Source organism: Agelaius phoeniceus, chromosome Z (genome assembly GCF_051311805.1).
Source record: "Agelaius phoeniceus isolate bAgePho1 chromosome Z, bAgePho1.hap1, whole genome shotgun sequence".
NCBI lineage: Eukaryota > Metazoa > Chordata > Aves > Passeriformes > Icteridae > Agelaius > Agelaius phoeniceus.
The window spans coordinates 44,489,085-44,505,745 of NC_135303.1; the positions used below are offsets into that span (position 1 = coordinate 44,489,085).

At 40.8% G+C, this 16,661-nt stretch overlaps 1 protein-coding gene across 8 annotated transcripts in view; it reads right to left on the bottom strand.

Moving 5' to 3' along the window:
• Positions 1-14,367, bottom strand: part of MOB3B (MOB kinase activator 3B) — an 86,660-nt gene extending 72,293 nt beyond the window's left edge. For 3 of the 8 annotated variants that reach the window (XM_077171248.1, XM_077171245.1, XM_077171247.1), the window contains exons 1-2: positions 14,163-14,367; positions 2,317-2,488 (exon numbers count right to left, since the gene is read on the bottom strand). The gene's annotated coding sequence lies outside the window, so the exon portion shown is untranslated. Of the gene's footprint in view, positions 1-2,312; positions 2,489-13,769; positions 14,088-14,162 lie in introns of those variants that run through there. The other 5 variants (XM_077171246.1, XM_054652159.2, XM_077171251.1 and 2 more) reach the window with 3 other exon arrangements.
• Between the last annotated feature and the right edge of the window lie 2,294 nt (positions 14,368-16,661).

Genomic DNA, 16,661 nt, shown 5'->3' on the forward strand with positions numbered 1-16,661 from the left:
TGGGAGCAGCCGCGGAAAGGGTTACTAAGGCTTGTCCACACCTGCCAATGTTTCTCTGCACTACCTTGTGGAGCACAGGCAAGTTTTTATCACATAAACTAAGAGTTTATCACTACTATTTCTTAAGCAAGAAAAGAGGGCAATGCTGAGGGAAACAAAGACAATATGGAAGCTAAAGTAGCTAAAGTAGCATCTCTCAGAATTTAGGGTTGCCCAAAGTCAAAACTGACTTTCAGGTCTCAGCCTTTTTTTTTTTTTCTGCATTCTTCATAATGCTTCCATTAGACAATCTTGACAAATAGTCTGGGTAAAACTGTATAACGCTCCCAAGACACGTACTAACTAGATATATCTACTTTGTAAAGAAAGATGTAGTTAAAATACAGGAAAACTAAGAAACTTTGAACCTAGATAAATTCATTTAGGTGAATTCAGATATGGGATCTCAGTTCCATTCAGCTGACACCTAGTCCTTTGTACCAGACCTTCAGCTTTATCCTCTGGATTTTGTTTTCACCTCCCATATGAGCCATAAAATGTTCATATTGTTATCTGCTTTGGTGCAAAATGGGATCCTCAGTCCAAAAGTTCTTTAGCCTTCACTGAAACATAACAGGCTATGTAAGCATAACTACAAGACATTTTGATGCTCACATTTGTTACAGACATACAAAATCTGTGACAGACAGATTTTTAAAATTATTATTGTTGTTGTTGTTGTTGTTGAGAAAAACAAACCACAAAAAGAAGCAACCAAAAAAATCTAAACCAAACAACCATATTCTATCTCACTAGACAAAAAAAAAGGTTCTTTCAGCAGATCTTGGTTTATCCACCAGACTTCAGTGAAGTGTTTAGGAGGCAAGAACACAATGAAATGCAAAATCCTGAAGCACTGAAACTAAAGCACAGATGCATAGCTTCTGACTCAGTCATTCAAGCCCACTTTTCTCATTTCCACAGGAAAAGTATTTTCTTATTTACAGGAAGAGACAAGGAAAGGGCCAGTGTGAGGTGCTTGGTCACAGGGTGGCTGGTTTGCACTACAAGGTAGAATGTGTTTATCTCCTTCCTCTCTTTTCAGGAAAGAAGAGTTCTGATTTAGAAGATGGTAATCTCCATGTGGATCCTCAGATGTCCCCAAATTAGGGAGGTTATGCATAATATTAGGTAGACGTATAATATTAGGTAGACACATAGTATTTGCACCAGTTTGATTAGAGACTCCATCAAATCCTCTCCAGCTACTCTGAGAAGCAATTGTCCTGATTTGTCCTTAGACAAGCTGCACAAAGCAAACCGGTCACTGATCCCTAACCCTAACCTGAAGGTTCTTACACAGGATATTCTCTTCTTCATCACTTACAATCACTCCATACTGCTTAATCTCCACTTGGAATTTTTATTTTTTTTTCCCACAACAATCAAATATTTCATGGGTTTCCTATGAAATGACAATGGAAGGAAAAGAGGTATGAGAGTGTATAAACAGAATAGAACCACTGAACAGTGAATCAGATCCACTTTGTTACACAGGACTAAGCCATTTCTCAAGTTACTTTAGTAGATGAAAGAACTGGTCCTTATTTGACTTAAATCAATGTTCCATTTAATGCAAAAGATCCATACACATGTACACCAAATTAAAATTAAAAACACATCTGTGGCAAATCAATGTGCTAAATCTACCGTAGTCCTCCTGATTCTCTTTTCCGTCTTTCAAACACTAAGACATCCCTACCACATATTTCATTCATAAACTAACTTCTCTGAAGACCTCTGTGTGTAGATAATTTGTGACAATACCACAACATAACTACAGCCTTAGCATCAGCAGAAGCAAAACAAGAATAATTGTGGGAGAGTTCTTATATTACTAGGATACTACGTGTAACTACTGAAGTCATTCACCGGTTTGCTAAAACAAACTGCTTATCCATAGCAATGTTTCACTCTGTCAGACAATAATAGATCCTTCCAAGCATTAACAGGATTTATTTTTCCTTTAAAAAATACTTTCTAATCTCAAGATCATTGTGGAATTCCTTCACTGCTTGCATCTGTCATGGTTTAACCCCAGCTGGTGACCAAGAACCACACAGTCACTCACTCACTCCTCCCCCTTCCCCAGTGGGAAGGAAAATCTGAAAGAAAAGTAAAACACATAGGTTTAAGTAAGAACAGTTTAATAAACGACACATAATGTAATATCATTATCATCACAATGATAAACAACAACAACCACAAAAATAGTGATAAAGAGGAATAAAACCCAAAAAAAATAAATGATACACAATACAATTCCTCATCACCTACTGGCCAGTGAAAGATCTGCAGCTCCTGTACAACTCCCCCCAGTTAATATACTGGGCATGATGTTCTCTGGTGTGGAATATCCCTTTGACCAGCTCAAGTCAGCTGTCTTCGCTGGGCTCCCTTCCAACTTCTTCTGCACTTGTTCATTGGCAGAACACAGGAAACAACAGTCCTAATGGCAACAGCCAAATCATTAGTGTTTCATCAACACTATCCTCCTGCTGAATCTAAAACACATCATGCAATTAGGAAAAAACCAAATCCTATTCCAAATGAAATCAGGACATCAAATATTTCTGAACTTATACATTTCCCATATTCTTTTTCAAATAATCCTGTAATTATGCAGACTGAATAACATAAAGGTAAATCACTTTTGTTCACTATTAGAATTAGCAATCCATAAAGATTCCCACAAGAAGAAAAGCAAATCTGCCTGCTGAATACTTCATAATTTTTGCTTATCTTAATGGTCAATTCAGTCTTTGTTTCCAACCACCAGTGACTTCCTATATTGTGATTATAGGAATGAATTCAAAAGGTGGTACTGCACTAGAGGAAGTCAGTGATACATAGAAACATGGCACTTTGCTAATGCATATTCAGGAACCAACCAAGCACTTCAATTTCAGGCCAGAGTGCTTAGTGGCACTTTCTTAGAAGTGTCATTATCAAAGGCTCAGATTGATTCAGACACTTAGAATTCATCAAGTGGTGCCTACCTGCAGTCCTACTACAACCTGGCCCAAAGAACTGACAGTCAGAGAAGTATAGCAGCCAGACCCTGGAAGAAAAATTTCAGCCTTACACCAGCTGGAGTAGTCTTGAAGATGGGACATTTTCCTACCAACACAAGTGAATTCAGTCCCCTTGAGAGCTTGTTTTCACAGGAGTGATATCCAGGTATTAGAAAGATTATTTACTTGCTCGTAGAATAGTCTTGTTAAGGTTTAGGGCTTGTCATGCTTCAATGATCACAGACCTAGCAGGAGGTTAGCAGAGCTGGGGGAGAATGATGCACCACTGATAGTAGACACAAAGAATGCAGAATTTATAGGCCACAAGGTCATTTGGCAGAACTCCCAAGATAAGGAAGTAAAAAAGCCAACACTTCAGCTGGGTAAAGGGTAATTCTGGCAAGGGAAAATAATGACCAGGGACTGAAGAAACACACTAACACAAGGAAGAGAAAGACTGAGTGAGCAGACTAATTAGCAAAAGAAGCAAGGGAATAATTTAACCAAGAGAAGACAGAATACTAATTAATAGCAGAATTATGTAACTTTTAACAAATGAACATTAATGCCTTTGTTTGCTAAAATGTAGAAACAATAAAAAGCTTTGATAGTCTGTGTGCTGGGTTTGCAGGTTTGTCACCCAGCACCCCTTTCTGAGCAGAACTCTAAATAAATCAAATACCTCACCTTTGTGTGTGGATCATCTCTTGCATTAACAGATGAAAGAACCCATTTTGGGACAACAATCTAGGTGATCCAATGGGAACTATAAAGCCTTGCCTTGCCCAGATCACCTTTCTGCTACCAGCAAAGGAGAATCAGATCAAATAGAATTTGCACCAGTTTGGTTGGAGACTCCATCAAATCCTCTCCAGCATCGAGGCGGTGAGCAACTCAAAGGTAAAACACTCCAGAGATATTTGAACAAGGGCAAAAGTGATGTGAATTTCTAGACTGGTGAGTATCAAATTTCATTTTGTTGTAACTGATCAGTGTGAGCAGTCCTGGGCTGACCAGTGGGATTGGTAGTTGAAAACTTCAAGCTCTGTGTAAATTGGATAAGAAAGATTTGGAACAGTGACTATCACTGTACACAACATAAATAGTGTGTGAAAGAGAGGAGGTGTCCTCCTGTCTTTGCTGACACAAGGTCAGGGCACTGTGTAAATAACAACAGGAGATCAGAACTGGGAAATAAATGACTAGGCATTAAAATTGTTACAGACAAAACTGTGTGATGGAAGAGAGAGCTTTTCCTTTCTCTGTCTCTAACTTCTTCTAACAAGAAGTTAGAACAGAGAGCAAAAAATTATTTGTATTAAGGGTCTGGACCTAAGGATAATGGAATTCAGCAATTGAGTATTGGCAAACTAGTCCAACAATTCTACCCTGTAGCTCTTGCGGTCTTATTTTGAAAAGCTGGAGTAAGCTGGGGAAGATCCAATGACTAAAGATAAAATGAATACATACTGTAAGCAGTAGTGGACACCTTATAAATTGGTGAATAGGGAAAATGGATTTTTGTGGTTTTATTTTGGAATTGGTGTTTTGTTGCTGACTTGGTAAATGGGATAAGTTTTGGTTTATGCTGATGCTTTTATGACATTGTATAGAGACCCAGGTATTCAGAAAAAGTATATGTTGGGAGGAGATATGCTGATGTCATGTACTAAGGTAAAGATAGTGTGTTGCAGGGGGGATGAGGCAGAAGATGTGTGAATGTTAGTTCCCTCCTTTTCACACCATATAACATAGGAGTGGGGATGGATGAAGAGAATATGGATCAAAATAAAGAGCATATAAGAAGTATGGATTTTAGTCCTGTTGCTGGCCAGACTCAGGGAAATAAGCAAGCAGGGATACAGGCAACTTTAAAACAAGCGGCAGGGGTCTGCCAGGTTTTATACATGTCCTTTCTTATATTTCATAATTGTCAAATTGGAAGTGATCTGTTGGTTTCAACTTTTGAAAACTGTTAACCTAACAGGTTACCCTAATTGGGGTCATACTTAGGCTAGATTGATTACCATGTTACTGTGGAAAGAAAAGAGACTGGTATTACAAAGGTGAAAGAAACATGATAAGCAAGGGGCTTTCAGGCAAGCAAGGCCTTTCAGGCCCCAACTTCCTCTGCACAAATACACACACACTATTCTGGCCTAAATCAATGTGGTATTTGTAGCCAGTAAGGGTCACTGAAAACATGGAAAAATTATGATGCTGGAGAATTTTTTACAATGAATGAGGGGACCCGGGGGACATATCAAGGAATCCCCAGGAGACCCTCTAGTTCCAGTAAAACCAGAGGAAAAAAAAGTATTTTTTATAAATAGCAGAGACACATATTGAATAAAAACTATCTGTAAGGGCTAAGGGAAGTTACAACACTGATTTTTGGGGCAGCTTTATGGCCATTCCTGCAACTCACAGAGTAGCCAATTGGAGACATTAAACTCACTCATGAGTTTCTAGATGCCAGAATGTTGCTGTCTTTTCTAGGATGAGATTTATTATGCAAGTTAAACGCTTGAGTCAGAAGGCTCTATACATCTCACAAGGTAAGGCACAGAAGGCTTAAATCTGTTTACTAGTGACCCAGACTCCAGAGGAACAAGAAAGTCAGAAGGAACAGGATTTAAGAGCAATACACCAAATAACTGTGGACAATTACTGATGTGACTGGTTTGGATTTAAAAGATGCTTTCTTCTGCATTTCAGTGGATGAGCAGAGCCAGACTCTCTCACAAACCAGGTGAAAGAACCCACTTTGAGACAATGGGAGGAGGCTTCAGAACAAGAATTTTCTTAATCTGAAATGTAAGGAATTCCCTTTTTTTAGGTAAAAGCATGATTTCTTTAATGGATTTAAAAATTGAGGCTGATTCATCAAGTGATGGAGTAGAACAAAGCTTCTCTGAACAGTGAGCTATCAAGATTTTGGAGAAAAAGGCATCTGTCTCAAGAGTTGTATATACTACTTTTTTTGCCAACATAGTCACAGCAACATATGCCCTAGAGAGTCAATGCTTGTGTCAACAACAAGGTTATTTTGCTAATAAAATTTAAGCCGTTGCCCAAACAAAACAATTTATCCTACTAAAAAGATATTTATTCTTAAATCAATAAAATTACATCTTGCTTTGGTTGCATATCTGTTAGCCAGGGATGTGATTATCTTTTACTGTCTTTGCCAACTTAAGCATAAAAGTAAAATTTTTCAAGCAGGACTGCCAATTCTAATAAGAATGTAAGAAGATGAAGTGTTCTTACCACATTCTAACCTGCTAATCTGCCAATATCCTCTGAATCACTGGATTGACTGATTTACTCATTTTTCAATTAAATACAGCAGAAATGAGCAAAACCTTTGCAACCATGTGAAACTGAAATAAACAGTAAACCTTGGCAGGACCATTGTTAGAAAGAGCAACTCCCACACAGTGAGTAATACCCAGTGTGTTGTACAGATGAAATAAATTCAGAGATGTGAAAGAGAAGCAGGAAAGCAAGATAAGACAACCAAGAAACTGCAAGCTAACGGATCTGCAAAAAGGAAAGGAAAATAGTGCTGACTGCTTCAGCAGCATGACCATTATGGTTCAGAGAAGTTTACTGCAAATTTGCATGATAATGGCATTGTACATCAAAATCTCACATTCAGTTTGTCTTTTCCAAGGAAACAAAGTGAACTACCATATCACGAACTTTCTGTGGAAAATGGGTGGTTATTTTCCCCAGCAATGTCTCAACAAAACAACTGATTTCAGATTCCCTGTAGAGATTACCAAGGTTACACAGAAGAACATCATAAGGATCATCTATGAGTTTCTTCAACACATCTTCCAACTATTTACCCAAAATCTTCCTGTTGATGTTTGGAATACAAGCAAGATTGAGAGCTTCCAAAATAGAATTAATCATCAAATTGAAGAACTGGAGACATGTTTGTCAGAAGAACAATCAAAAGCAAGAAACAGTTTTCAAACATGGATCCTAAAAAGCTCGACATATAGCATAAAAAAGTACTTTCAAAGAATCACCAATTTCTTAAAAGATAAGCAATACAGCCATTGTTCCTGGAAAGTAGCTCAAATGGAACTGAGAACATGTCACAGAATTTTTGACAGTCTTTGGAAAAAAAACTACATAAAGAGGTAAATTCTTTTATGTTTTGTTTCTTTTTAATAATACAATAATTTCCCTCATCTTGGTATGTTTTTCATATCCACATTTTAATAATTTTCAAACTGACAGTTGGGACTTGTTTTCAAAAAACATTCAGTGCTCTAAGTTAAACATGAAGAGTACTCAAATGAAAGGGCATTTGGTATCATTGCTTCTGTAGGTCTTTAAAAATACAAGTGGATATTGCTCCTGTATTGTCTCTTTGCACTATTTTAAAAAGGTTTTGTAGTCTTTCCACATAAAATAACAGTTGTTTTACAACCTGAAAAATTTACATACATTACTGCATAGATTTTTTATTTGCAGTACTTTCACTCAGGAAAAAAGTACAAGATGCAGACATGCATAAGGAAGACAGACCGTCCTGTAGTCTTATGCATTATGAAGATCTTATTTTACAAAACAGATGAGAATTTAAGATGACCAAGACATCTTTAAACTCAAAAAATAATGACAGATTATCCCAAACAAGAAAAGTCAATTACCAGCTTTGATCTTTATTTTGCAAGTATAATTGTCTCCATAGCCTAGGGAGATATATTTATAGATGTGAAATATACAAATATGAAATAAATATATATGAACTATATATTTATATTTTTATATATATATAGACAGATTTATATATATAGCTTTCTATACAGCATATTGAATAACTATAGCATAGATTTTCAGGACATGTTGATTCACAACACTATGTAAAATATGTATGCATTCAATGTGCTTCAAGTTCATAAGCAGACAAAATTACTCTGAAAAGAACTACTGAATGAACATATACTAACAAATTTCTTCCATCCCTCTTCTATCTTTCTTTCCTTCATTCAGGCAGAATCAAGCAACACTTCAAATTATCATCTTCATCAGTTTAATCTTTACTCAAGACATCTTGAATACCCTATGGTCTCTGTATCACTCCCTATTAATTTGAAAACTGGAAAACCTCTAACATGGATTTTTTTCCACCTCAGATTTCATATATCTTCAAGAATATCTCATTTCTCATATATTTTCATCATAAATTAAACGTGTCAAACTTGAATGTAAGAAGGAGTTAAAATATGTCCATGACTTCTGGAACTGGGGAAGAAAAAGGGATTATTTTGACAAAAAAATTAATGTACTGTTACCATTACCTGTGGACAGAATCTCAAGATTTTGCTAAGAAGTTTAATGGCTGGATTGTACCTTGGATTGCCTTCCTTTCCTTTATTCAAATGAAATAGATATTTAAAAATCCCTTCCACTTTGTGGTGGAGGGGAAGAAAACTGATTCTGCATGCAGCTATTGCAATGAATTGGTATAATTCCTTATTCCAGGAATGCAACAACAGGGTATTTTCAACTGCCTAATTTTAGGCATCCAAATTAGACACTGGGCTAGGGAAATCAGGCCCACCCACTCCCTTCTCATATGCTCCTTCTTTACAGAGACAGGGAGGAAAGAATGGGCTTCAGACTCCTGAATATAATTCTGCTTTCAATTACCAACAGAAGAGCTCAGTTCTTAACTGTTTTTTTGGGGAACATAAGTTCGGCACATAGATAATGTAACATTCCCAACTTTATTAGTCAGTCTCTGTTTTATTAATTTAAACACTTTGCAACTACATTGACACTGAAGTGATGTTTGATGTCTGCAAAATATGTTCAAGTACACTTAACTCTGATTTTTTTTTCCTTAATTTGCTGCCTTTAATGTGTGGTTACTGTGGGGAATTAAAGTAAACCAATTTTGGATAACAAACTCAAGGAAGTTGACAAACTGAAGGCCGTGACCTTAAGGTCTCCCTATGCATAATGTATCAGGCAAGATGACATAAGGTTGTATCAATATGTACCTATGTTTATATTTTACTTTCTTTGCTCTGCTCTACACTTAGATTCCAGTCTCTAAAACGCCAAGAATCAGCACAGACTTCAGCAGCTATGACTTGTAACAACCTTGCACAGCCTAGTGGATTCTAACTGGATTCTATCAGTTCTCCATGGAATCACAGCATGTTTTGGTTAGGTAATGACAGCACCTTGACCTAAAAAGAGCTCATCCCTGGACAGCATGGAAACATTCACTTCCTCCATCTGCTCTTCTGGAGAGGTGCTTCAATGAACAGAAAAAAGATATACCTATTAACTCATTGTCAATTGTGACTCACACTTCCAAAATGCAGGCTGCTTGGGGTTTTTTGAAAGGGAGGAAGAGAGACCTCATTAGATGATAATTTGGGGTATTCAGGTAAGCTTACCTAACTGACATCAGCCAAGCTTTTATAGGGAACACAGCTATTTAAGAACTGCCCATGCTAGCTCTCTGTAAAAAATCTGTGCTTTCACAAGTTACAGTTAACTGTATCTTATAGAAGAAAAAAGAAGTAACTGTAACCAATACTATTTTCACATTTCTCACCTGGAATTCAGTCTTAACCCTCCGTGAGGAAACAATATGCAACTTTCTACTCCTGTGAAAAGAACTGCATTTTCTGAAATTGAATATGGTCTTCTACTATTTAAAGTCAAATAACTAAGTATTGACTTTTTTTTCTTTAAAAGAGTACTTAAAAATTAAGTACTGAACGTTCTCATGAAAAATTCTAGACTAATGCTGTTACACATAACTCTTACAATAAATCTTTTTGTAACTTTCTATCTCTGCTGTAACTGGAGATCAAAAGAAACAAAACCATGTCTGTTTGTTCAGGTTTTTATATTGTATTGGCTTCAATATATCTGTGAATAGACACCACTTCAATGTCTATCTTCATCAAGCACTCTAATACCATGCCAGTGGGTACAAGAACAAAGAGGGGGTGGGGGGAGGGAGGGAGACACCAAAATGGGAAAGTGAAAATAATTACTAATCATTAAAACTAGTAAAAATTTCAAAGCCACTTAAAATTTCTTTTAAGAAAAAAAAGGTGACTAAATTTCAAGATTTTCTTAATTTTTTTTCCTGGTTAAAAGAAGAAAAAGTTAAAGCTCCTAGCATTTGTACTGTATTGTACTGATCAATGAAAGGTTGGATTACTTTGAAATACAGACAGTTGTGAGCTGGAAAAGATAAACTGCAATTCTGCGGAGATGAGGAGCTGAAGTAAGGAATGAATAACCAAAGGGCAAGAAATCAGCCCCCCATCACACCTTTCCAGTTTCAGGACACTGGAAGTGCCACCCAAGTCAATGTCTGGTATGAGGGCTCATGAGGCTGCTTTAAACACCTGTTCAGCACCCTCTCCAGAGGGTGCATTCTTCTATCTGGTAGAATTTGCTTTGAAACTTTAGAGTGGCATAATTTTTTTTTCATTTTTTCTATACTCAAGTGGTAGTAAGTGCTAAATCACAGAAAACAAAAATCCAAGATCCAAAACTAATGCTCACTATAGCAGAAAGAAAGTTATTTTTAAGACAGAAGTGGTCATCTATTACCAACCGCCTGGATATACTGCACGCTATTATCCACAGAACCTACTAAATTCTTTCTAGATTAAAAACCTACACCTTTTGTCAGCATAAGGGTATGTTGAATCTTCAAAATAAAAAAAAAAAACAACAACAAAACAACCTTTTTATTTTTTATTTGATTGTGTTGGTGTGGTAAGCAAATGACCTCAACAGCAGAAGCAGCACATGTCTTAGATTAAAACCGATGACAGACTTCCTAGACCAAACAGTTCTTAGAAACTCTTGGCTAAAGAGCCCCCTGCTGTTAAAAAGTGTGGTCCCATTAAGCTACCTGATTAGGCAAAGTCCCCTGGTATCCTTCCAGGGGAAATCAAACAACAGTGATGGTTCACAAGACCAGATGGCCAAGTTTTACATTCTTTCTTCCTCCCTTTCCCTCTTTCCAATCTCACATCCTTGTCCTGCTTTAATAGTTGTTGAACCTTTTCCTAAGCCCATCAGACAAACAAAAAATTATCCAAAATACCCAAACAAATAAAATCCATAGTTTTGTTCAAAGGTAAAGCTTTAAAATCAGAGAAGAAGACCCACTGCATATGAGAACTAGCACAAAAGAGAAAGGGGAGTGCTGCAGCAAGACTGGGTAACAAGAACAGTGAGCAAAACCTCCTCTGCTTTTCTTGTCTGGTCCAAATGCCTTTAAAAGAACCTCTCAGTTACACCACACATAAATGATCTTCAGCCGTATCTGCAGTTCCTCCGCAAGTATTTCTCCTTTAATATACTAATACGCTAATTACCCATCACCACAACCTTAGTGGAATAGCACAGTATAGTTTCTCTGGAAATAAATTTAATTCTGCAGTACTTAGCTTAAAATTCCAGTTCTAGCTGACTCATTTTAGGTTTCTCTCTCCATCTTATCTGGACAGTTCTTGCCTAAGTCACTGGCTCAGAAGAGGCTCACAAGACATTTATCTATCTGTCAAAGGTGCCAAAGTCTCTAATTTTGAGACAATACCCTAAAACAGAAGACTGAAAATAGCACTGTGTTTTGCCTAAAAAATTCCATCTAAAATATCAGTTTACCTAACTAGTGATAAAGACTAAATATTAAACAAAGATGAGCACCATGTTTGTCCTATAACATTTTTAAACAACTGCTATTCCAAATTACTCTGTGGTCATGGTTCCCAGGGCACTAGGACCTCTCTGTTTCTCTCAGTTTCTGTTCCAAAACACAAATACCTTCCCCAGGGGCCTAACGATTCCAAGTACTTTGCTGGCAGTTAATAAAGAATATTTTTCAGGAGAGAAACACCAGCAAAAAAACTGAAGTGATCTGGTCCAGTCCCAAGTCTCACATCACTCGCTAATGCGTTCTAAGCAGCATCAGCTACTACACCAACACACCAGCAAACTGCATAAAATCATCATTGCAAGAGGCTTGATGCCAAGCAACATCCTGCCATTCTGCACCCACCTCCTTTTCTCTTTAGCACTTTCTGGAATTCAGTATTGCTTGACTGTACTCTACCTTGTGCTCCTTTTCTTTCTACCCTACAGTCCACTTTCAGATGTGCATATTGTCTGTTTAAAAAACATCAGTTTCCTCCTTCTGGTGTTTTTTTGGGGTTTTTTGTTTTGGTTTGTTTTTTGTTTTGTTTTGGTTTTTGTTTGTTTGGTTTTGGGGTTTTTTGGGGGTTTTGTTTTGTTTTTTGTTTGTTTGTTTGTTTTTGTTGTTGTTCTTATGTTTGGGGTTTTTTGAGCTGTTTTTGTGTTCCCGGAATGCTCCTTTCTGTGTGCCATGGAGCAGGGAAGCGCAACCTGCTTACAGGTCACAATTACTGGTCCACTCAGAGACTTGTGCAAATCTTTAATAACATGCTTTGCTGTGGAAAAGCGGGAAACGGGCTCTCCTCTACCTACTGCAGTGCAACCAGCACATAAATTGTCCAGTTAGGTATGTCCAGAACATTGTCTCACAAGTATCTCCTATTAAATACAATTTATACCTGTGTGTAAAATACAACTAAAAATCTTGGAGAATAGAGGCAATCCTGATGCCTATATAAAAACTTGCTGAAATTTAGGCAGGGCTGGGAAGAGTCCTCAAACACCATTATCCTTTAGACCACCATACAGCTATTCAATCAGAATATTTTATTTATGAAAGCTGTCCACAACCAGTCCCAGAACAGGCTGATTTGACCATCAAATGGGAGCAAGAAGGCTTCTACACCTTCAAATGCTGGCTGGCAGCAGTCTTGCCAGAAGACAGATGATCGGCAGGGTCAATCACCTTCAAGCAGGACTCTCCAATAGCCTTTGCCTGCACTTGCACTGCAGTTCCCTTTTAAGCCAACAGTGGGTACCTCTAGGGCGTGTGAGTCCTTGCACCGGCAATTAAGCATTTCTCCGTAACAAGCCCTGGGTCCGTCTCTGAGACAGCAGCTGTCAGGCTGTCACACTGTGACTGCAAAGACTTGCAGGGATTTCAGATACTGTGTTCCACTAGGGAACAAGGAGTTTAACACAAATCATTTTTCCTTGAGCAACCTTGAAAACTAAAAGTAAAATCCAGCACCTCGAGCCTGTGTCTTTACAACAGACCTGGCAGGTCAGCTGCACGGCACGTTTCTTGAGACACTAACTTCGCCCACAGCATTAAAGAAAGGGCAGCAAAATTGCCCTTTTTTAAGAGGCTGTGTCTCAGCATTTTCCACGGAAGACGACAAGCTCCTTGCTGAGTCTCCCACCCCTCTGCTCTACACGGTTACAACAGGACCAGCACGCAGGGCTCCGGACCTCGCCTCCCTGCGCCAGAGCACGGTGCGGAGAGGCGGCGGGAGCTCTGCGCCCGGCCCGGCCCGGCCCAGCCCAGCTCGTCCAGCCGCGCTCGGGCACCCGCCGAGGGCAGCAGGTCCAGAGAGCCCGCGGCTCCCGCGCAGCACCGAGCCGGCTCCTGAAGCTCTGGAGGAAGGACACGGAGACCTACCTCTGAGAGACGGGATGGGGAAAAGGGAAACGAACAAATGAACAGATAACGCCCACCCCCTCCCCCCCCAAGAAAAAAAAAAAAAAAAGAAAAAAGAGAAGTAAAAGGAAAGATGAGCACTTGGGAAAGCGCACCTTCGTGCTGGGCTGCTGCTCGGAGCGGAGCGCGCTCACCAGCACCATCCCATCCTCCCAGGCAGCGCCCACCACCGGTCGTTCCGGCCGGCACCAGGGGCACGTTCCGCCTCCGCCCGCGCCCGCCTCAGGAGAAGGCCCGGGGGCGCCAGGGCAGCGCGGCCGCGGAGCAGCAGGAGCCCCACCCCGCGGGGCTGGCACCGGCCGAGCCCCCAAGCACGGCAGTCCCCGCGGGCTTGGAGGAGCTGGGAAAGGCTGTCACCTCCGCTTGGACCGAGCGCAGCAGGGAGCAGGCGAGCCGCTGCCGCACCGCAAACGCGTCCCACTCACGGCGGAAAGTTTGTGGGCGGCGGGACCGACCCTCCACCCTCTCGTGCGCCGGCCCAGCCTTACCTCCCACCCCTCTGGGCGCCGCCGCTCCTTCAGGTGCCTTCCTCGCCTGAGGGCCAGGAAAAGAACGCAACAGCCTGGCTTGGCTCCCCCGCCTATAGTCTAGTCTAGTCTAGTCTAGTCTCGTCTAGTCTAGTCTAGTCGGCTCGGCTCGGCTCGGCTCGGCTCGGCTCGGCTCAGCTCGGCTCAGCTCGGCTCGGCTCAGCTCGGCTCAGCTCGGCGCCCGTCCCGCCCCCCCGGGCGCCACCCCCGACGGCCCCGGGCCCCCGCGCAGCCCTGCCGCGGCGGAGGGCGCCCCCTGGCGAGCGTTCCGCCCCTGCCCGTGCGCGGCTTGACCTGGGCCCAGCGCGCCCCACGGCCCTAGCGCACACGGTCGGGCCTCAGCACACACTGCCCCAGCCCCAGCACAGACGACCCTGCCCGAGGGTCAGCCCGCGTCCTGCGGAATCACAGCCCATCCTGAGCTGGGAGGGACCCACCAGCATCATCAAATCCAACTCCCAGCCCTGCACAGGATATCCCCAAGAGTCACAGCCTGTATCTGAGAGCTTTGTGCAAATACTTCTGTCAGGCTTGGTGCTGGGGGGACCCTGTTCCAGTACCCAACCCTGTGGGTAAAGAACCTTCTCCTGATAGCCACCCTAAACCTTCCCTGACACAACTACAGGCCATTCCCTTGTGTCCTGTCACTGGTCACCTGATCCACGAACTTTGTGAGTTTGTGACACTGGTCACAAATTCACATTCTGGAGAGAAGAGATCGGTGCCTGCCCCTCCTCTTCCCCTCACAAGGAAGTTGCAACTGCATTGAGGTCTCCCTTCAGTCTCCTCTTCTCGAGGCTGAATGGGCCAAGTGACCTCAGCTGCTCCTCATATGGCTTCCCTTCAAGGCCCTTCATCACTTTTACACCCTCTTTAATGGCTTTATACCTTCTGTTATGGCACCCAAAACTGCACACTGGTCTCCAGACGAGGCTGCCCGACTGCAGACGAGAGCAGGAAAATTACTTCTGGGAAGAGACAGCTTCTGGGAAGAGACCTAAAACCTAAATTAGGTTTTGGGAGAAAACCTAACTTTAGTTTAGGCAACAAATGTGAGACTTTGACCAACCATAGAACCTGTAGCAGTAGCAGTAAAAACCTTGGCCCCATGTTCCTCTTTCACAGAGCTCCTTGCAGACACAGTGCTCTGGAGGAGTTTGCCTCCATAACAGTATCCCAGCTGATGTGGTAGTCATCAGCATAGACACAAACCCTTATCTCAGGGTTGACTGATAGAATAAATAACAGTATCCATGTTACTGTTTTATCAGCTAATGCGATTTTTGATTTATCTAACCCATGGCATTTTTGGGAGTATGTTGATGCACAGTCATGTGTACAGAATACTTACCTTCGCAGTTATATTGTACTGATTGTCTCAGTAGGGAAAATACCCAACCATAACATACATTCTCCCAGCTGACTATATATACACACACAAACTGGAAAAAAAGTTCTTTCTTTTTCATGCCTACAAAGATTTCTTACACCTTCCCATCTGACCCATCTTTTCTGCAGACAAAAAAGAGGCAGAAGGTGGGAGGAAAGAGAGAATAACAGCAGAGACCCATTTCACTGACACTCAACTAAAAGTAGGGTGGTTATATGCCAAAGTCTCTGTTCTTAGGTGGAAAAAATGCAAACCTAACAGCAATGCACAATGAGTTTGGGAAATCCTGGTTTTACTGAGTGAACGAACCCCAAATTTCCCTATTTTCAAGCAGCAGAGACCCACAAGGGTACAACCTGACAAAGATGCAAGACAAATAATCATGCGAAATTGAAGGTGTTTTGTGAATAAGAGCAGTGGGGCAAACATTGACCAAGAACCGTCCACTTAACAGGTTTGCAGAAAATAGCAGCAAATCAACCAGGTTTGTTGAAAACTACTGTGCTTCCTTTCCCACTGTGAAAGGCAAAGAAGGTGGCCTCTTGCCCTGCTGTGGATCCCAACTGTACTGTCACAGAAGGGCCCAACTTTTGTCTCTCTTCAAACTGGAGATGAAGTGAGGTAGCAGCTTCCATGTGGCAGAGTCAAAGCAGAACCTTAGCTGGCCTGAGGGAAGGACCGAATCTGTGGCCTCTTAGATGAGAGGTTGGATTAGGAACTGCTGGCTGCCAAACCGGAGGAGAAAAGGTGGATGGGTACCTGAGAAGCTGCCAGCATGTTGTGACTGGGGCAGAAGATTGGTTTGCTTGGAAGGAAATACTCTATTGTGACTGATTAACTTCTATTTCCTAACACTTGCAAATAAAGATAATAGAAGTAACTCTTGCAACCTTCACAAACACTGTAAGAAAAGCCTGAAAAGTGACCCTTTTTGAAACAATTTTCTATTTTTTATGAGGCAACCATAATGTTCCTCACAAAGATATCTGAACAAATAGCAGTAGAAATAATCTTTTTTCTGATAGTAGAAAGGTTTAAGTCACTGGTAGAACTGCTTTTTTATATCATTA